This window comes from Ochotona princeps, chromosome 1 (genome assembly GCF_030435755.1).
Source record: "Ochotona princeps isolate mOchPri1 chromosome 1, mOchPri1.hap1, whole genome shotgun sequence".
In the NCBI taxonomy this organism is placed as follows: Eukaryota; Metazoa; Chordata; class Mammalia; order Lagomorpha; family Ochotonidae; genus Ochotona; species Ochotona princeps.
In genome coordinates this window covers 154,726,289-154,747,475 of record NC_080832.1, presented here as the reverse complement: position 1 = coordinate 154,747,475, position 21,187 = coordinate 154,726,289, and positions in this window count along the sequence as shown.

The window sequence follows — 21,187 nt, the reverse complement described above, 5'->3', positions numbered from 1 at the left end:
GAGAGGACAAAGAGGAGGACCCTCCTCTCTGCTGGGTTCCGGCAGTAGAGAAAACTCCTCTGCTGTGGTCTGGCAGCATAGGACCTTCCTCTGCTAAGGGGTGCGGCAGCAGAGACCACCCCCCTTCTGCTGGGGTCTGGCACCAGAAGACCCTCCTAAGCAGCTGGGGTCCGGTAGCAGAGGTCCTCCTCTGTTGAACCCCAGCAAGGAGGAAGCAGCAGAGGACACTCCTCTCTGTTGGGGTCCGGCACCAGAGGACCCCCGTCTGCTCCTGGGGTTTGGCAGCAGAGGACCCTGCACCCCTGCAGCAGAGGACCCTTCTCCCTGCTGGACCCCAAAGAGAGGACGCAGCAGAGGACATTCCTCTTCTACTGGTGTCCAGAAGCAGAATACCAACCTCTTCTGCTGGCTCCAGCAGCAGAGGACCCTCCTGTCTGCAGTGGTCCAGCACCAGAGGACTATCCTCTGTGCTGTTGTTTGGCAGAAGAGAACCTCCCCCCTCTGCTGGGGTCAGACAGCAGAGGACCCTCCTCTCTCCTGGGGTCCAGTACCTGAGGACCCGCCTATTTATTGGATCTCAGCAGAGAGGAAGCAGCAGAGGACCCTCCTCTTCTACTGTTGTCCGGCAGCAGAGGATCACCTTCTTCTGCAAAGTTCCGGCAGCACAGGACGATCCTCTTTGCTGGGGTCTGGAAGCCTAGGACCCTCCTTTCTGCTGTGGTCCGGCAGCAGAGGAACGTCCCCTGCTGGTGGGGTCCAGTACCAGAGGACTGCCTTCTGCTTCTGGGGTCCAGCAGCAGAGGACCCTCCTCTGCTCCTGGACCCCAGCGGAGAGGTAGCAGCAAAGGACCCTCCTCTGATGGACTCCGTCCTCTGCTGCTGGACTACAGCAGAGGGGAAGTTGCAGAGGGCCCTCATTGCCAACTGGACCCCAAAGAGAGGACACTGCAGAGGACCCTACTCTTCTACTGGGGTGCTGGACCACAGCACAGAGGAAGTTGAAGAGGACGCTCGTCCCCGACTGGGCCCCAAAGAACAGACCCTGTTCTAATGGCGTTCGGCAGCAGAAGACCCTCCTCTGCTGCTAGCATCCGGCAACAGAAGACCCCCCTTTGTTGCTGGGGTCCAGCACCAGAGGACTCCCCTATGCTCCTGGTGTCCTACAGCAAAGAAACCTCCTTCTGCTGGTTTCCTGCAGCAGAGGACCCCTCTCTGCTGCTGGAGTCCGGAAGCAGAGGTCCTCCCTCTGCTGCTGTTTCTGGCACCAGAGGACCCCTCACTGCTTCTGGGTTCCGGCACCAGAGGAACCCCCCTGCTGGGGACAGGCACCAGAGGAACCACTTGTGCTGCTGTGGTCCGGTACCCGAGGACTCTCCTCTCCTGCTGGGGTCGAGCAGCAGAGGACCCTCCACTCTGCTGGGGTCCAGCACCAGATTACCGCCTTCTGCTGCTGGGGTGCGGCAGCAGAGAACCCCCTCTGCTCTTGGGATCCGACACCAAAGGACCCGCCTCTGCTACTGGGTCTGGCAGCAGAGGACCCCCCTCTTGTGCTGGTGTCCCAGAGTGGAGGTCCTCCCTCTGCTGCTGTGGTCGGGCACCAGAGGACCCCCCTGAGCTGTTGGGATCTGGCACCAGATGACCCCCCTCAGCTGTTGGGGTCTGGCACCAGAGGACCTTCCTTCTGCTGTGTTCTGGTAGCAGAGGACCCTCCTCCCTGCAGGGATATGGCAGCAGAGGACCCTCATCTGCTGCTCGGGTGTGGTACCAGATGACAATCCCCTGCTGCTGGGGTCCAGCAGCAGAGGACCATCGTACCTGCTGAAGTCCGGAATGAGAGAACCCTCCTCCCTGCTGTGGTCCGGCTGCAGAAGACCCTCGTGTGTTGGTGGGGTCCGGCACCAGAGGACCCCCTCTCTTGCTGGTGTCCGGCACCACATGACCCTTTTCTGCTGCTGCGATCTGGCAGCAGAGGACCCTCCTTCTGCAGTGTTCCGGCAACAGCGGACCTCCTCCCTGCTGGGTTCTGGAGGCAAGAGGGCCCTCCTCCCAGGTGGGGTCTGGTGGTCCTCTGTACCCACCCTCTCTGCTCGGTACAGCAGCAGAGCATCCACCACTGCTGCTGTTGTCTGAAACCAGATGACAACACTCTCTGCTGGGGTCCTCTGCCACCAGAGGACCCTCCTCTGCTGCTGGCGTCCGGCATCAGAAGATTCCCCTCTGCTGATGGGATCCAGCACCAGAGGACCTCCGTATGCTCCTGGGGTCTGGCAGCAGAGAACACTCCTTCTGCTGGGTTCCTGCACCAGAGAACACCCCTCTGCTGCTAGGGTCCGGCACCAGAGGAACACCTTGTCCTGCTGTGGTGCAGTACCCAAGTACTCTCCTCTCCTACTGGGGTCCAGTGGCAGAGGACCGTCCATTCTGCTGGGGTCAGCACCAGATTACCCCCTTCTGCTGCTGGGGTGCGGCAGCAGAGGAACCACCTCTGCTACTGGACCCCAGTGGAGAGGTAGCAGCAAACGACCCTCCTCTCCTGCTGGACCCCTGCAGCAGAGGACCCACCTCTGCTGCTGGACCACAGCATAGGGGAAGTTGCAGAGGAACCTTGTTCCCTACTGGACCACAAAGAGAGGACACACAGAGGATCCTACACTTCTACTGGCGTCCTGCAGCAGAGGACCCTCCTCTCCTGATGTCCGGCTTCAGAGGAAGTCCTCTCTGCTGGATTCCAGCAACAGAGAGCCCCTTGTGCTGCTGGATTCTGGCAGCAGAGAACCCCCTTATGCTGTTTGGGTCTGGCAGCAAAGAACCCCCCTCTGCTGCTGGGTTTCGGTACCAGAGGACCCCCTTGTCCTGCTGGGGTTTGGTAGCAAATGACACTCCTTATGCTGGGTTCTGGCAGCAGACAACACCCATGTTCTGCTGGGGTCCAACAGCAGAGTTCCTCCCTCTGCTGTTGGTGTCTGGAAGCACAGGACCCCCCTCTGATGCTAGGGTCCGGCCCCAGAGGACCTCCTCTGCTGCTGGGGTTTGGCAGCAGAGGACCCTCCTTCTGCTGGGTTCCTGCAGCTGAGGACCCTCCTCCCTGCCTTGGTACGGCAGCAGAGTCCCTCCTCTCTGCTGGGGTCCGGCACAACAACACCCTACATTCTGCTGGGGTCCAGCAACAGAGAACCCTCCTCTGTTGCTGGGGTCCATCAGCAGAGGACACCATTCTCTGCTGGGGTCCAGCACCAGAGGACCCTCCTCTCAGCTTGCTCGAGCAGCAGAGGACCTTCATCTCTGCTGGGGCCCAGCACCAGAGTTCAATCCTCTACTGCTCAGGTCAGACAGCAGAGGACACTCCTCCCTGCTGTGGTCTGGCAGCAGAGGACACTCCTCTGCTTTTGGGGTCTGGCACCAGAGGACCTTCCTCTCTGCTGGGGTCCAGCAACAGAGGATCTTTCTCTGTGCTGGGGTGTTTCACCAGATGACACCCCTCTCTGCTAGGGTCCAGCACAGGACGACCCTCCTATGTGCTGGATTCCCCCAGTAGAGCACCCTCGTCTCCTGGGGTCTAGCACGAGAGGACCCTCCTTCTCTTCTGGGGTCCTGCAGCGCAGGACCCTGCTCTCTGCTGGGGTCTGGCAGCAGAGTACCTCCCTCTCTGCTGTGGTCCCGCACCAGAGACACCCCCCTCTGCTGCTGGTGTCTGGCACCAGAAGACCCTCCTTTGCTGCTGGGACTGGCAGCAGAGAACCATTCTCCCTGCTGGTTTACTGCAGAACAGGATGCTCTACTGCTGCTGGGGTCTGGTAGCAGAGGACCCTTCACTCTGTAGGACCCCAGCAGAGAGGCGAGTCCTCTGCTGCTTCCTCTCTGCTGGTGTCCGACAGCACCAGAGGACCCTCCACTGCTGCTGGGGTCTAGCATCAGAGTACCCCGCTCTGTAGGTTGGTTCCGGCACCAGAGGACCCACCTCTGCTGATGGTGCCGGCAGCAGAGGACCCTACTCCCTGCTGTTTTCCAGCACTGAGCACCCTGCTCTGCTGCTGATGTGGTCTGGAAACAGAGGACCCTCCACTCTGTTGGACCCCAGCAGAGAGGTAGCAGCAAATGAGGCGCCTCTCTGATGGTTTCAGGCAGCAGAGGACCCTCCTCTCCTACTGGGGTCCGGCAGCAGAGGACCATCGTCCCTACTGAGGTCCAGAAGAATGAACCCTCCTCCCTGCTGTGGTCCGGCAGCAGAGGACCACCCTCTGCTGTTCTGGTCCGGCACCAGAGGACCCCCTCTCTGTAGGGGTCTAGCACAAGAGGACCCTCTTCTCTGCAGGGGTCCAGCACCAGAGGAAGCAGCACAGGAACCTCCACTCTGCTGGGGTCCTGCAGCATATGACACACCACTTCTGCTGGGTTTAAGCAGCAGATTTTTAACTCTCCTGCGGGACACCTGCAGCATAGGACCCTCCTCTGCTGCTGGGCCCCAGCAGAGAGGAAGTACAGAGGACACTCAACTCCTGTTCGACCCCAAAGAGAGGATGCGGCGGAGGAACCTCCTCTTCTTCTGGGTTCCGGCAGCAGAGGACCATGCTCTCTGCTGGGGTCTGGCAGCAGAGAACACTCCTCTCTGCTGGGGTCTGGCAACAGAGGACCCTCCTCCCTGCTGGGGCTCAGCAGTGGAGGACCCTCCTCCCTGCTGGGGTTCAGCAGTGGAGGACCTTCCTCTGCTGCTGGGGTCTGGCAACAGAGGAACCTCGTTCCTGCTGTGTTCTGGCAGCAGAGGATTCTTCCTGCTGGATTCGGACAGCAGAGGAACCTCCTCTACTAAAGGAACATAGCAGAGATAAAGCATCAGATGACGCTTTTCTCTTCTGGGGTCCAGCATCAGAGACCCTCCTTTCTGCTGGACCCCAGCACAGAGGAAGTCGCAGAGGACAATCCTCTCTGCTGAGTTACAACAATAGAGTACCCTCCTCTCTGCTGGGGTCCGGCAACAGAAGACCCTCATCTGCTGCTGATATCAGGCAGCAGATGCCCATCCTCTGCTTTTGGTGTCCGGCAGCATTAGACACTCGTCTCCGTTGGACCCCATCAGAGAGGAATCAGCAGAGGACCATCCTCTCTACTGGGGTACAGCAGTAGAGGACCCTCCTCTCTGTTGAGGTCCATCCCCAGAGGATCCGCCTCTCTGCTGGGGTCCAGCAGAGAAGCAGCAGCAGAGGACCCTCCTCTATGCTGCAGTCTGGCAGCAGAGGTCCCTCCTCTCTGCTGGCATCCGGCAGCAGAGGACCATCCTCTTCTGCTGGGTCCGGCAACACAAGATCCTCCTCTCTGCTGCTGCCTGGCACCATAGGTTCCCCCTCACTGCTGTTTTCCTGCAGAGAGAAAGGAGCAGAGGACAATCCTCTTCTGTTGGACAATAAAGAAGGAAGCAGCAGGGGACCCTCCTGTTCTGCTGGGTCTGGCAACAGGGGACCCTCCTTCCTTCTGTGGTCCGGCAGCAGATGACACTCGTCACTGCGGGGTCCGGCAGCAGAGGACCATCCTCTCTGCTGGGTCCGGCAGCAGAAAACTTCCCTCTTCTGCAGGGATCCGGCACCAGAGAACACCCCTCTGCTGGGGTTGGGCAGCAGAGGGTCCTACTCTACTGCTGGGGTCCGGAAAAATAGGACCCTCCTCTCCGTTGGACCCCAGTGGAGAGGAATCAGCAGAGGACCGTCCTCTCTGCTGGAGTCCAGCAGTAGAGTACTCTCCTCTCTGCTGGGGTCCAGAACCAGAGGACTCTCCTCACTGCGGGTGTCCCGCATAGACAAAGCAACAGAGGACCCTCCTCTCTGCTGGGGTCCAGCAGAAGAAGACCCACTTCTTTACTGGGGTCCGGCAGCAGATTACACTCCTGTATTGCTCGGGTACCGCTGCAGAGGACCCACTTCCCTGCTGGGGTCTGGCAGCAGTGGACACTCCACTTTGCCTTGCTTCCAGCAGCTGAGGACCCTCCTCTCCTGCTGAAGCCCTGCAGAAGATGACCCTCCTATGCTGCACGTCCTCAGCAGAAAAGAAGTTCTAAAGGACCCTTGTTTCCTCATGGACTTCAAAGAGAGGCCGCAGCAGAGAACCCTCCTCTTCTGTTGTGGTCGGGGAGCAGAGGACCCTCTTCTTCTGCTGGGGTCCGGCAACAGAGGACCCTTCGCTCTGCTGGGGTCCAGGAGCAGAGGACCCACTCACTCCTGGGGTCCGGAAGCAGTGGACCTCCCCTGCTGGACCCCAGCAGGGAGGAAGCAGCAGAGGACCCTCCTCTCTTCTTTGATGCAGCACCAGAGGACTCTCCTCTCTGCTCTGCCAAAACAAAGAGGAAGCAGCAGAGGACCCACCTCTCTGCCTGGGTTCGGCACCATATGACGTTCGTCTCTGCTGGGTCTAGCACGTGAGGACCCTTGTCTGTGCTAGGGTCCAGCGAGTAAAATGCTGCAGAGGACCCTTCTCTCTGCTGGAGTCCAGCAGCCAAGGACCCTCCTATCCTGCTGAACACCAAAGAGAGGAAGCAGGAGAGGACCTCTCTGCTGGGGTCAGGCTCCAGAAGACACTCCTTCTAGCTGGGGACAGGCAGCTGAGGACCCTGGTCTCTGCTGGGGTACAGCAGAAGAAGACCCCCCTCCGCTGCAGGTGTTTGGCATCAGAGTACCCTCCCCTCTGCTGGGGTGCAGCTGCAGAGGACCCTGTTCTCTGCTGTGTTCCTGCAGCAAAGCAGCCTTCTCTCTGCTGGGGTCCGACAGTAGTGGAATCTCTCTTTGCTGGGTTCCGGCACCAGAGGATCCTCCTCTGCTGCAGGGGTCCAGTACAACAGGACCATCCTCCCTGCTGTCGTCCGGCACCAGAGGACCGTCCTCTGCTCCTAGGGTCCTGCATCAGAGTACCCTCCACTGCTGCTTGGGTCCGGCACCAAAAGACTCCCCTCTCTGCATGGGTCCTGCAGCACAGGCCCAGAACCAGAGGACCCCCCTCTCTAATTGGGTCTAGCAGCAGAGGAACCTCCTCACTGCTGGGGTCCAGCAGCAGAGGACCCTCCCTCTGCTGGTGTCCGGCACCACAGGAACCACCTCCCTGCTGGCGTCTGGTACCAGATTACCCTCCTCTGCTGCTGGGTTCCGGCACCAGAAGACCCCCCTCTCTGCATGGGTCCTGCAGCACAGGACCCTCAACTGCTGCTGGGGCCCGGCACCAGAGGACCCCCCTCTCTGTTTGGGTCCAGCAGCAGAGGACCCGCTCTCTAATTGGGTCCAGCAGCAGAGGAACTTCCTCTCTGATGGGGTCTGGCAGAAGAGGACCCTCCTGTCTGCTGTAGTGCAACACCAGAGAAGCCTCGTCTTTGGCTGTGGTCCAGCAGCAGAGGAAACTCCTCTCTGCTGGGGTCCAGAAGCAGAGCACCCTCCTCTCTGCTGAGTTCCAGCACCAGAGGACCTTCTTCTCTGCTAGGATCCAGCACCAGAAGACCCTCCACTCTGTTGGGTCCGACATCCAAGTATCCTCCTCTATGCTGGCGTCTGGCAGTAGAGGACCCTCTTTTCTGCTGGGGTCCGGCAGCAGAGGACCTTAGTTCATGCTGGAGAGCCTTGGATGAGCGTCCTGCACTGAGTGCTGGTGGCCACGAGAGGTCGCCCAAAGCCGCCGTTCGTTTTTCTTTTCTTTTTTTTTTTTTTAATTTTATTTTAAATTCATTAATTACATTGTATTATGTGACACAGTTTCATAGGTACTGGGATTCTCCCCACCCCTCCCCAAGCCCTCCCACCATGGTGGATTCCTCCACCTTGTTGCATAACCACAGTTCAAGTTCAGTTGAGATTCCCCCATTGCAAGCATATACCAAACATAGAGTCCAGCATCTTATTGTCCAGATAAGTTCAACGGCTTCTTAGGTATACACTCTCTGGTCTGAAGACAGAGCCAGCAGACTATCATCCCGATCAATTAAAAGCTCCAACATACCATCAGCAAAAATTTACATCACCATGGAATTAATTGACATAGTAACGAGTAACCAATATGGTAAAAGTAAATGCGATTTCTTATCCACCTTCTGTGACCACCTCATTGACATTACAATTTAGGTTTATACACAACATATAACATTCATAACATAACTTGTTATACATAACATCGTGTCATCTTAAATTAAGGCAAACATGTGGTATTTAACCTTTTGGGATTGGCTCATTTCCCTTAGCATTATGGTTTCCAGTTTGGCCCATTTGGCCACAAAGAACTGCATTTTGTTTTGTTTAATAGCTGAGTAGTATTCCATGGAGTAGATGAACCATAGCTTTCTTATCCAATCCTCTGTTGATGGGCATTTTGGTTGCTTCCATGTCTTTGCAATTACTGATTGTGCTGCTATGAGCATAGGAGTGCATGTTGGTTTCTCATAAAACAAGTGTTCTGGATATATTCCTAGGAGTGCTATTGCTGGATCATACGGTATGTTGAATTTGAGTTGTTTGAATGTTCTCCATACTGATTTCCATAGAGGCTGTACCAGCCTGCAGCCCCACCAGCAGTGGAGTAGGGTTCCCTTTTCCCCGCAACCTCGCCAACAAGTGTTGTTGGTGCTTTTATTCATATGGGCCAGTCTTACTGGCGTTAGGTGGTACCTCATTGATGTTTTAATTTGGATTTCCCTTATTGCCAGGGAACTTGAGCATTTTTTCATATGTTTATTTGCCATTTGGGTTTGTTCCTTTGTGAAGTGTTTGCCCATTTCCCGTGCCAATTTCTTGAGTGGCTTGTTTGTTTTGACATTTTGGTTGTTTTGTAGCTCTCTGTATATTCTTGAGATCAGCCCTCTATCACCTAAGTCATGTGCAAAGATCTTCTCCGTTTTTCTTTTCTTTTTTCTCTTTTCTTTTTTACACATTTATTTATTTTATTCCAAGGTCAGATATACAGAGAGGAAGATCTCCCGTCAGATGAGTCACTCCCCAAGTGAGCCACAATGGCTTGTGCACGCCTATCCAAAGCCGGGAACCTGGAGCCTCTTCTGGGTCTCCCATGTGGGTGCAAGTTTCCAAACCTTTGGGCCGTCCTCGACTGCTTTCCCAGGCCACAAGCAGGGATCTGGATGGGAAGTGGAGCAGCCGGGATTAGAACCGGCTCCCATATGGGATCCCAGCGTGTTCAAGGCGAGGACTTTAGTTGCTAGGCCACGACGCCGGGCCCCAACCAGCCCTTTCTACCCCTGGTGGGCTCAGGCCTTCTCACCTCTAGACAGTCCAACCAGAGCCATCCTAGCATCAGGTGGGGGTTCCGGACAGTATTCTGGTACACGTGCTGTTGAAAGATCAGGGCTCCAAGGCCGAACAGCCCACATACCAAAGCCCGGGAGGGAGGAGGACGTTTGGGGCCTAGCATCAGCCCAGGCCTCTGTGATAGGAAGTGTCAGGGTGCCTTTAACAGCAGGGCACTTAAAGAACCCTGGGAGGTGGTGTCCTATGTCAGCATGCCCACAGGCCCTCAGGGAGCTGGAGTCCCATGCCTGCGTCCTCAGAGCCCTCTGAGAGCTGGTGTTAAACACCAGCCCACTGGGGTTGTACTTGGCCAGATGAGGTCCCGGGAAACCTTACCGCCACCCACATTCCTCGCAGAGCACCCTGAGATGCAGGCTCCGGGAATTCTTTGGCAAGTGGAAAAGCTCCTTGATGGGCTGCCAAGAGGGCTTCATGGACCTTTTTTTTATTACAAAGTCCGAGATACAGAGAGGAGGAGAGACAGAGAGGAAGATCTTCCGTCCAATGATTCACTCTCCAAGTGAGCCGCAATGGCTGGTGCACGCCAATGTGAAGCCAGGTACCAGGAACCTCCTCTGGGTCTTCCATGTGGTTGCAGGGTCCCAAAGCTTTGGGCCGTCCTCGACTGCTTTGCCATGCCACAAGCAGGGAGCTGGATGGGAAGTGGAGCAGCCGGGATTAGAACGGGTGCCCATATGGGATCCTGGTGAGTCCAAGGCAAGGACTTTGGCCACTAGGCCACGCTGATGTGCCCCGGCTTCATGTATTTTTGCATGTGTTGGGTGGTGGTTAGGGTGATACACTACTCGGCCTGCCTTAGCCTAGCTGAGTGGTGTCTGGGCATGTGGGCTCCTAAGCCAGGAGCCAGGTGGATGGGCAAGTAGGCACCAGAGGTCACCAGCCATCTGCAATAGGAAGTCCCAGGCGCTAGCTGCTAAAGAAAGCACCCTGCAACATGCAGCCCTGCTGCCCAGCACATATGATGATGGCTGGGGAGACACCAAGGCCCGTACAAAGTAGGGCTTTCAGGGCCTGTGCTTCCTGCACACAACAGGGTACACAAAGCTGCCTTTCCTATCTCTAGCTAGCACTTGAGGGGTCAGCCATCCCTGTCATGTGCTTTGGAGGCAGGAATTTGGCCTCACAGCCTCCAGCCAGATGCTGCTGCCCTCTTGTTCACCAGGGAGTGCTTCACCCTCCTCCATGGATCCTTCTGGATTCAAGACTCTTCCTCCTGCTGGTCAGCTGTGGACCGTCGGCTGCTGCTGATGTGCCATCTTCCACAAGACATCCCAACAGCTGACATCTGTTCTTCACAGAGGTCCTTCTCCCCAGGACAGGTAAAGTAGCAACATGCCTGGATCCCTCGTCTGTACTGGCTGCTCTCACAGCATGGAACGGCATAAGTTGTGCAAGCCAGGTGGACAGGCACCTTCAGCAGCCTGGTGAAGGAGCTGCTGAAGGGTCCAGCAAGGATTGGTGTGGTGTGGTGTGGTGTGGTGTGGTGCAGGGTATTGTCCCAGTGGGTCAAGCCTCAGCCTGCCAGGTGGATGGCCTGTACGGGTGCTGCTTCAAATCCTGGCTGCTTCCCCTGCAGTCCAGCTCCCTGCTGATCCTCCTGGGAGAGCAGCGGAGGATGCTGCAGGGGCTTGTGCCCCTGTGCCCGTGTGCCCCTGTGCCCTGTGGGAGATCTGGAGGGAGCTTCTGGTTCCTGGGCTTGTCCTGACCCAGCCACAGCTGGCTCTGGTGGTGGTCGTTGGGGATGTGAGCCAACAGATTCAAGAAAGATTCTGTCTCTCCCTCTCTGTTCCTCTGTGCTTCCAAGAAAAGAGGACAGAGGGAGGCAGGAGGGAGGAAGGAAAAGACAGAAAGCTGCTAGCCTCCTGCGAGGGAGCATGCTGTGTGCTGTGCTGTGACTCTAGACTGCTTTTAGCTGTCAATACAGACCCCCAGGGCATGCATACTTTTTCCGTCATGGGACTTGTGTGCAAGCTGTAAAAAGAGTGTCCTTGAGAGCAAATGCCTCTCTGAGCTGGGGTGCTTCCATTGATTTGGCAGGAGAGCCTTGGATGAGCATTCTGCAGTGAGTCCTGGTGGCCACGAGGGTGCCCCATGCTGCCCCACCTTTTTTTTTTTAAACAGATTTATGTATTTTATTCCAAAGTCAGATATACAGAGAGGAGAAGAGAGAGAGAAAGATCTTCCGTCCGATGATTCACTCTCCAAATGAGCCACAAGAGCCGGTCCCCTGGGGACCCACTCTGCTGGGGCCTCAGTGAGAGGGACCCTTGGCTCCCCCCTCCATCCCCTCCCTATCTGCTGGGGCATCTGCAAGATGGTCCATCTCGTGAGCCCCTCTGCCTGGGTCTCAGTGAGATGGTCCTCGTTGGACCCCCCTCTCTCTCTACTGGGCTTCAGCTAGTGGGACCCCTAGCGACCCCTTCCTCGCTGCTGGGGCCCCAGTGAGAGGGTCCCCTTTGGAATCCCTCAGCAAGATTGACCCCAGTGCCACCTACACTCTCTGCTGGGGCCTCTGCGAGAGAGAGCCTCAGAGCCCGACCCTCTCTCTGTGTTGGGGACTCAGCCAGAGGATCAGCCTCTAGACCCCGTCTTCTGGGGCCTCAGTGAGAGGGACCCCTGAGACCCACACTCTCTCTGCTGGGTCCTCCATTAGAGGATCACCCTGGGAACCCCCTCTGCTGGGGCCTCAGTGAGAGGGACCCCCTCTGTTGGGGACTCAGGGAGGGGGAACCCTGACGACCCCGCCCTCTCTGCTGGGACCTCAGCGAGAGGATATCCCTTGGGACCCCCTCTGCTGGGGCCTCAGCGAGGGGGAACCTCGGCGACCCCCTTTGCTTGGGCCTCAGCTAGAGGGACACCCGGAGCCACCTAACCTCTCTGCTGGGGCCTAGGCGAAAAGGGACCACTCGGGACTCTCTGTGCTGGAGCCTCAGCGAGAGTGTCCCCCTCGGGACCCACTCTGTTGGGGCCTCAGGGAGGGGGAACCCTGGTGACCCCTCCATCTCTGCTGGGGCCTAGGCGAGAAGGTACCGCTAGGGTTCCTCTTTGCTGGAGCCTCAGCGAGAGTGTCCCCATCCGACCCCTCCTCTGTCAATGCTGTGGCCTCGGTGAGAGGATTCCACTCGGGACCCTCTCTGCTGGGGTCTCAGCGAGATGGTCCCCCCAGACCCCCCTCTCTCTCTGCATGGGACTCATCAAGAGAGATCATCAGAGCCCGACCCTCTCTCTGTTGGGGACTCAGCCAGAGGGTCCCCCTCAGGACCCCGTCTTCTGGGGCCTCAGTGAGTGGGACCCCTCAGTCCCACTACCTCTCTGCTGGGTCCTCTGCGAGAGGAACCCCAGAGCCCCACTCACTCGATGCCAGGGCCTCAGTGAGATGGACTCACAACCACCCCCTTTCTCTCTCTCTCTCTGATGGGGCCTCAGCGAGAGGGACTCATAACCACCCCCTTTCTCTCTCTCTCTGATGGGGCCTCAGCGAGAGGGTCCCCTCGGGATCCCATCTGCAGGGGCCTCATCGAGAGTGATGCCCTTGAGACCCCATCTGCTGGGGTTTCAGCGAGAGGGTCCCACAGCGCCCCCCTCTGCTGCTGCGGCCTAAGCGAGAAGGACTCCCAAGTACCCCTCCATCTCTGCTGGGGCCACAGCGAGAGGTTCCCCAGCGGGACACCCCTCCCTCTCTGTTGGAACCTCAGCGAGAAGGTACACCTCGGAACCCCCTCTGCTGTGGTCAGCGAGAGGTTCCTTCTCAGGCCCCCCTTTCTCTCTGCTGGGGCCTCAGCGAGAGGGTCACCCTGGTGACCCACTCTGCTGGGGCCTCAGCGAGAGGGACCCCCAAAGCCCCCCTCCCTAGCTGCTGGGGCCTCAGCGAGACAGACCTCCGAGCCCTCCTCCATCTCTGCTGGAGCCTCAACAGGAAGGTACCCCTCGGGACCCCCTCGCCTCAGGCCTCAGGAAGAGGGTTCCTCTCGGATACCCCCTCCATCTCTGCTGGGGCCTCAGCGAGAGGAACTCCCTTGAGACACCCTCTACTGGGGCCTCAGCGAGAGGGACACTTGGCACCCATCTCTCTCTCTCTTTGCTGGGGCCCCAAGAGAAGTTAGCACTTGGACCCCCACTCCTCTCTGCTGGGGCCTCAGTGAGGGAGTGGGACCCTCACCCCCCTCTCTCTGCAGGGGCCTCAGTGAGGGACCCCCTAGGGACCCCCTCTGCTGGGGCCTCAGCGAAAGGGACCCCTGGCGACTCCTCCCTCACTGCTGGGGCCTCAGCAAAAGAGACCACTTGGGACCCCCTGTACTGGGGCCTCAGCGAGATTGTCCACCTTGGTACCTCCTCTGCTGGGGCCTCAGCGAGAGGGTCCCACTCGGACAGCACATCTCTGTGTGCTGGGACTTCCGAGAGGGTGTCCCCCTTGGGACCCGCTCAGCTGGGGCATCAGCAAGAGGGACCCTCACACTGCTGGTGCCTCAGCGAGAGGGTCCCACTCTGAACCCATTCTGCTGGGGCCTCAGCGAGAGGGTCCCATGGTGCCACCTACCGTCTCTGCTGGGTCCTCAGTGAGAGGATACCCCTCAGGAGCCCCTGTGCTGGGGCCTCAGTGAGATGCACCCCCGGAGCCCCCCTCCTTATCTGCTGGGGCCTCAGGGTGAGGGTCACCTTCGGACCCTCCCTCCCTCACAGCTGGGGCCTCAGCGAGTGGGTCCCACTCGGAACAACCTCTACTGGGGCCACAGCAAGATTGTCCCCCTCGGGACCCCCTCTGTTGGGGCCTCAGTGAGAGGAACCCTTTCTTTGCTGGGGCCTCAGCCAGAGAGACCGTCCCAGCCAGAGCCTCTATCTCTGCTGGGGCCTCTGAGAGAGGGTCCCCCTCGGGACCCCGTCTGCTGCGGCCTAAGCGAATGGGTCTCCCAGTGCCCCCCTCCCTAGCTGCTGGGGCCTCAGCGAGACGAACCCCCGAGCACCCCTCCATCTCTGGTGGGACCTCAGTGAGAGCGTCCCCCTCGGACACGCCCTCCCTCTCTGCTGGAGCCTCAGCAGGAAGGTAACCCTCGGGACCCCATGTTCTCGGGCCTCAGGAAGGGGGTACCCCTCTCATATAACCTCTCTGTCTCTGCTGGAGCCTCAACAAGAGGGTCACACTCTGGAGCCCCTCTGCTGGGCCTCAGTGAAAGGGACCCCGGCGCTCCCCTCCCTCGCTGCTGGGGCCACAGAGATAGGGTCCCCCTCGCAACCCCCTCTGCTGTGTCCAGAGTGAGAGGTTTTCCCTCGGGACCATCTCTGCTGGTGCCACAGTAAGATCGTCCACCTTGGGACCTCCTCTGCTGGGGCCTCAGCAAGAGGGTCCCCCTTGAGACCCACTCTGCTGGGGCTTCAGGGAGAAGGTCCCCCTCGGACCCTCCCTTCCTCGCTGCTCGGGCCTCAGCTAGAGGTTTCCCCTCGGGACCCAGTCTGCTGGGGCTTCAGGGAGAAGGACCATCAGCCGCCTCTCTCTCTCTCTCTCTCTCTCTCTCTCTCTCTCTCTCTCTCTCTCTCTCTCTCTCTGCCTGCTCCAAGCAAACAGGACAGATTCAGGCAGGCAGGCAAGAAGGCAGGAAGAGAGAGATTGCTATTGGCCTCCTGGCAGGGAGTGTGCTGTGTGCTGTGTGCTGTGCTGTGACGGAAGACTGCTTTTGTCTGCCAATGCAGACCCCAAGGGTGTGCGTAGGGCTTCTGCCCTGAGACTCCTGTGAAACCTCTCCAAATTGTGTTCTTGAGAGTGAATGTCTCTCAGGCCGGGTTTGTTTCTCTTGTGCAGGAGAGCCTGGAGGATCGTCCTGCAGTGAGTCCTGCTGTCCATGAGAGGGCGCATAGCTGCCCTTTCTCCCCCTGGTTGGGCTCATTCCCTTTGAACACTAGACAGCCAAGCCCCAGCCATCCTAGTGTCAGGTGGGGGTCCTGGAGAGTGTTCCTGGATACTTGTCTCTTGAAGATTGGGGTAAGGCTGAAAAGCCTGCAAACGAAGGTCCAGGAGGGGGTTGAGGATGATTGTGGTCTTGCATCATCCTGGACCTCTGTGCTAGGAAGTGGCTGTGTGCCTTCACCATTAAGGTACCACATAGGACATGGGGAGAACTCTGGGAGCTGGAGTTCCACATTAGGGCACCCAGAGGCCCTGTGGTAGATGGAGTCCCATGTCAGCGTGCCCAGAGTCCCTATGGGAGCTGGAGACTCACATTAGCGTGCTCATGGGCCTCTGAGAGCAGGAGACCCATGTCAGTGTGCACATGGGCCTCTGGGATACTGAGTCCTAGTTCAGCGTGCCCATGTGTCCTGTTGGGAATTGGGGTCTCATGTCACTGTGCCCATGGGTCTTGTAGGAGCTTGATACAAACGTCAGTGTGCCCACAGGCACTCTCGGAGTTGGAGTCCCATGTCAGTGTGCGGAAGGACCCTCTGGTACCTGGAGTTACTCACTGACTGGCTAGCATTGATCTTTGGAAGATGAGCTCACAGGAAACCTTGCCACTACCCCCTTTCACCACAAAGCACCCTTGGGGACAGGGCCTGGGCTTTCTTTAGCAAGTGCAACTGCTCCCCGATGGGCTGCAGAGAGGCCTTCGTGCATTATTGCATGTGTGGGAGGGCAGTTAGGGTGATACAGCACTCGGCCTTCCTCTGCCTAGCTTTTGTCTGCCACTGCAGACACCAAGGGAGTGAGTAAGGCTTCTGTCCTCTGCTCCTGGGGTCCGGCACAAGTCGACCCCCCTCAGATGCTGGGTTCTAGTAGCAAAGAATCCTCCTCTCTGCTGGGTTCTGGCAGCAGATGATCCTCCGCCATGCTGGGGTCTGGAAGAAGAGGACACTCCTTTGCTCCTTGGATCTGGCACCAGAGGATCCTGCTCTGCTGCTGAAGTCTGGCAGCAGAGGATTCTCTTCCCTGCTGGGGTATGGCAGCCGGGGAACCTCCTGCCTTCCGGGGTCCAACAGCAGGCGACCTTCCTCTTCTGCGGGACCCCTGCAAAGAGGTTCTCCCCTGCTACTAGACCACAGCAGAGAAGAAGTTGCAGAGGACCCTCACCTCATGCTGTACCCCAGGGAGAGGACGCAGGAGAATACACTCCTCTTCTGCTGGGGTCCGGCACCAGTGGACTCTCTGCTGTACCCCAGCAGAGAGGAAGCTGCAGAGGACACTCCTTTCCGCGTGGGCATCAAACAGAGGAAGCAGTAGAGGACACTCCTGTTCTGCTGGGGTCCGGCAGCAGAGGTCCCTCCTCAGTGTTAGCGTCAAGGAGCATAGGAGCCTCCTCTGCTGCTGGGGTCCAGCACCAGAGGACACTCTTCCGTGATGGATTTGGGTCCAGCAGCAGGGTCCCTCCTGTCTGCTGGAGTCCGGCAGCAAATGACACTCCTATATGCTGGGATACAGCAGCAGAGGACCCTACTCTTTGCTGATGTTCGGCATCAGAGCACCCTCTTCTTTGCTGAGGTCTGGGAGCAAAGGACCCTCCTCTCTGCTGAGGTCTGGCAGTGGAGGACCCTCCTCTCTTCTGTGGTCCTGCACCAGAGGATCCTCTTCCGCTCTTGGGGTTCAACACCTGAGGACCCACCTCCCTGCTGCTGGGTTCCGGGCCCATAGGACACTCCTCTACGGCTGGGGTCTGGCACCAGAGGACCTTCCTCTGTTGCTGGCCGCAGCGGATCCTCCATCCGGCTAGTGTCCCGCAGCAGAGGATCTCAATTGCTGCTGGGGAAGGCACCAGGGGATCCTCCTCTCTGCTGGCATCCGGTACTGTAGGAACCCTCTCTGCTGCTGGGGTCCAGCAGCATAGGACCTCCCTCTGCTGCTGGCGTCCGTCAGCAGAAGACTAGCTTTTGCTGCTATGATCCGACAGCAGTGGATCCCCTTCTGATGCTGTGGTCTGGCAGCAGAGGATGCTGCTCTGCTGCTGGAGTCCCACAGCAGAGGACTCTTTTCTGCTGCTGCAACCTAGCAGCAGAGGTCTTCCTTTGCTGCTGGACCACAGCAGAGAGGAAGTTGCAGAGAGCCCTCGTCCCATACTGGACCCCAAAGAAAGGACGCAGCAGAGGACCTAATCTTGTGATGGCGTCTGGCAGCAGAGGACCCTTCTCTCTGCTGGGGTCTGGTACCAGAGGACCCTCCTCTGCTGCTACGGTCTGGCTGCAGAGGACCATCCTTCTGCTGGGTTTTGGCAGCAGAGGTCCCTCCTCTCTGATGAGGTCCAGCAAAAGAGAACCCCCTCTGATGCTTGGGTCGGGCACCAGAGGACACCCCTCTCTGCTGGGGTCCAGCACCAGAGGACCCTCCTCTCTGCTGGGGTGGAGCAGCAGAATACCCTCCTCTCTGCTGGGGCCCGGCATTAGAAGAACCTCCACTGCTGCTGCGTCTGACTGCAGAGGACCTTACTCTTCTGCTGGACCCCAACTGAGAGGAAACAGCAGAGGACCATCCTATCTGCTGGTGTCTAGCATGAGAGGACCCTTCTCTCTGCTGGGGTGCAGCACAAAGGAAGCAGCAGAGGACGTTCCTCTCAGCTGGAGTCCTTCAGTAGAGGACCCTCCTCTTCTTTCCTGTTCCAGCAGCAGAGGACCCTCCTCTCCTGCTGTCAGATCCCAGCAGCAGAGCAGCGTCATCTCCTGCCTGACACAGCAGAGAGGAGGGTTCTCAGCTGCTGAACCCCAGCCTAGAGGAGTCTCCTCTGCTACAGGACCACAGCAGAGAGGAAGTTGCAGAGGACACTCATCTCCTGCTGGACCCCAAAGAGAGGACAAAGCACAGGACCCTAATCTTCGGCTGGGATCCAACAGATGAGGACACTGTTTCTGCTGGGTTCCTGCAGTAGAGGACCCTCCTTCCTGCTGGGGTCCGTCAGCAGAGGACCCTCTTCTGCTGCTCAGGTCTGGCATCAGCGGACCTCCTCTGCTGCTGGTGTCCGGCACCAAAAGACCCTCCTCCTTGCTGGGTTCTGGAGGCAAGAGGGCCCTCCTCCCAGGTGGGGTCTGGTGGTCCTCTGTACCCACCCTCTCTGCTGGGTACAGCAGCAGAGCATCCACCACTGCTGCTGTTGTCTGAAACCAGATGACCACCCTCTCTGCTGGGGTCCTCTGCCACCAGAGGACCCTCCTCTGCTGCTGGCGTCCGGCACCAGAAGATCCCCCTCTGCTGATGGGGTCCAGCACCAGAGGACCTCCGTATGCTCCTGGAGTCTAGCAGCAGAGAACACTCCTTCTGCTGGGTTCCTGCAGCAGAGAACTCCCCTCTGCTGCTAGGGTCCGGCAACAGAGGAACACCTTGTTCTGCTGTGGTGCAGTACCCAAGTACTCTCCTCTCAACTGCGGTCCAGCGGCAGAGGACCCTCCACTCTGCTGGGGTCCAGCACCAGAGGACCGCCTTCTGCTGCTGGGGTGCGGCAGCAGAGGACCTGCCTCTGCTGCTGGACCCCAGTGGAGAGGTAGCAGCAAAGGACCCTCCTCTCCTGCTGGACCCCTGCAGCATAGGACCCGCCTCTGCTGCTGGACCACAGCATAGGGGAAGTTGCAGAGGAACCTAGTTCCCTTCTGGACCCGAAGAGAGGACACGCAGAGGATCCTACACTTCTACTGGCGTCCTGCAGCAGAGGACCCTCCTCTCTCCTGATGTCCAGCAGCAGAGGAAGTCCTCTCTGCTGGATTCCAGCAACAGAGAGCCCCTTGTGCTGCTGGATTCTGGCAGCAGAGAACCCCCTTATGCTGTTTGGGTCTGGCAGCAAAGAACCCCCCTCTGCTGCTGGGTTTCGGTACCAGAGGACCCCCTTGTCCTGCTGGGGTTTGGTAGCAAATGACACTCCTTATGCTGGGTTCTGGCAGCAGACAACACGCATGTTCTGCTGGGGTCCAACAGCAGAGTTCCTCCCTCTGCTGTTGGTGTCTGGAAGCACAGGACCCTCCTTCTGCTGGGTTCCTGCAGCTGAGGACCCTCCTCCCTGCCTTGGTACGGCAGCAGAGTCCCTCCTCTCTGCTGAAGTCCTGCACAACAACACCCTAACTCTGCTGGGGTCCAGCAACAGAGAACCCTCCTCTGTTGCTGGGGTCCATCAACAGAGGACACCATTCTCTGCTGGGGTCCAGCACCAGAGGACCCTCCTCTCAGCTTGCTCGAGCAGCAGAGGACCTTCATCTCTGCTGGGGCCCGGCACCAGAGGACAATCCTCTACTGCTCAGGTCAGACAGCAGATGACACTCCTCCCTGCTGTGGTCTGGCAGTAGATGACCCTCCTCTGCTTTTGGGGTCTGGCACCAGAGGACCTCCCTCTCTGCTGGTGTCCAGCAACAGAGGATCTTTCTCTGTGCTGGGGTGTTTCACCAGATGACACCCCTCTCTGCTGGGTTCCAGCATAGGACGACCCTCCTACGTGCTGGACTCCCCCCGCAGAGCACCCTCCTCTCCTGAGGTCTAGCATGAGAGGACCCTCCTTCTCTTCTGGGGTCCTGCAGCGCAGGACCCTACTCTCTGCTGTGGTCCCGCACCAGAGACCCCCCCCTCTGCTGCTGGTGTCCGGCACCAGAAGACCCTCCTTTGCTGCTGGGACTGGCAGCAGAGAACCATTCCCCCTGCTGGTTTACGGCAGAAGAGGATGCTCTACTGCTGCTGGGGTCTGGTAGCAGAGGACCCTTCACTCTGTAGGACAAGAGCAGAGAGGCGAGTCCTCTGCTGCTTCCTCTCTGCTGGGGTCCGACATCACCAGAGGACCCTCCACTGCTGCTGGGGTCTAGCATCAGAGTACCCCCTCTGTAGCTTGGTTCCAACACCAGAGAACCCACCTCTGCTGATGGTGCCGGCAGCAGAGGACCCTACTCCCTGCTGTTTTCCAGCACGAGAGCACCCTGCTCTGCTACTGGGGTCTGGAAACAGAAGACCCTCCACTCTGTTGGACCCCAGCAGAGAGGTAGCAGCAAAGGAGCTGCCTCTCTGATGGTTTCCGGCAGCAGAGGACCCTCCTCTCCTACTGGGGTCCAGCAGCAAAGGACCATCGTCCCTGCTGAGGTCCAGAAGAATGAACCCTCCTCCCTACTGTGGTCCGGCAGCAGAGGACCATCATCTGCTGTTCTGATCCGGCACCAGAGGACCCCCTCTCTGCAGGGGTCTAGCACAAGAGGACCCTCTTCTCTGCTGGGGTCCAGCACCAGAGGAAGCAGCACAGGAACCTCCACTCTGCTGGGGTGCTGCAGCAGATGACACACCACTTCTGCTGGGTTTAAGCAGCAGAGTTCCTACTCTCCTGCGGGACACCTGCAGCATAGGACCCTCCTCTGCTGCTGGACCCCAGCAGTGAGGAAGTACAGAGGACACTCAACTCCTGTTCGACCCCAAAGAGAGGATGCGGCAGAGGAACCTCCTCTTCTGCTGGGGTCCGGCAGCAGAGGACCATGCTCTCTGCTGGGGTCTGGCAGCAGAGAACACTCCTCTCTGCTGGGGTTTGGCAACAGAGCACCCTCCTCCCTGCTGGGGTTCAGCAGTGGAGGACCCTCCTCCCTGCTGGGGTTCAGCAGTGGAGGACCTTCCTCTGCTGCTGGGGTCCGGCAAAGGAGGAACCTCGTTCCTGCTGTGTTCCGGCAGCGGAGGACTCTCCTTCCTGCTGGATTCGGACAGCAGAGGATCCTCCTCTGCTGAAGGAACACAGCAGAGATAAAGCATCAGATGACCCTTTTCTCTTCTGGGGTCCAGCATCAGAGACCCTCCTTTCTGCTGGACCCCAGCACAGAGGAAGCCGCAGAGGACAATCCTCTGCTGAGGTACAACAATAGAGTACCCTCCTCTCTGCTGGGGTCCGGCAACAGAAGACCCTCATCTGCTACTGATGTCCAGCAGCAGATGCCCATCCTCTGCTTTTGGTGTCCGGCAGCATTAGACACTCGTCTCCGTTGGACCC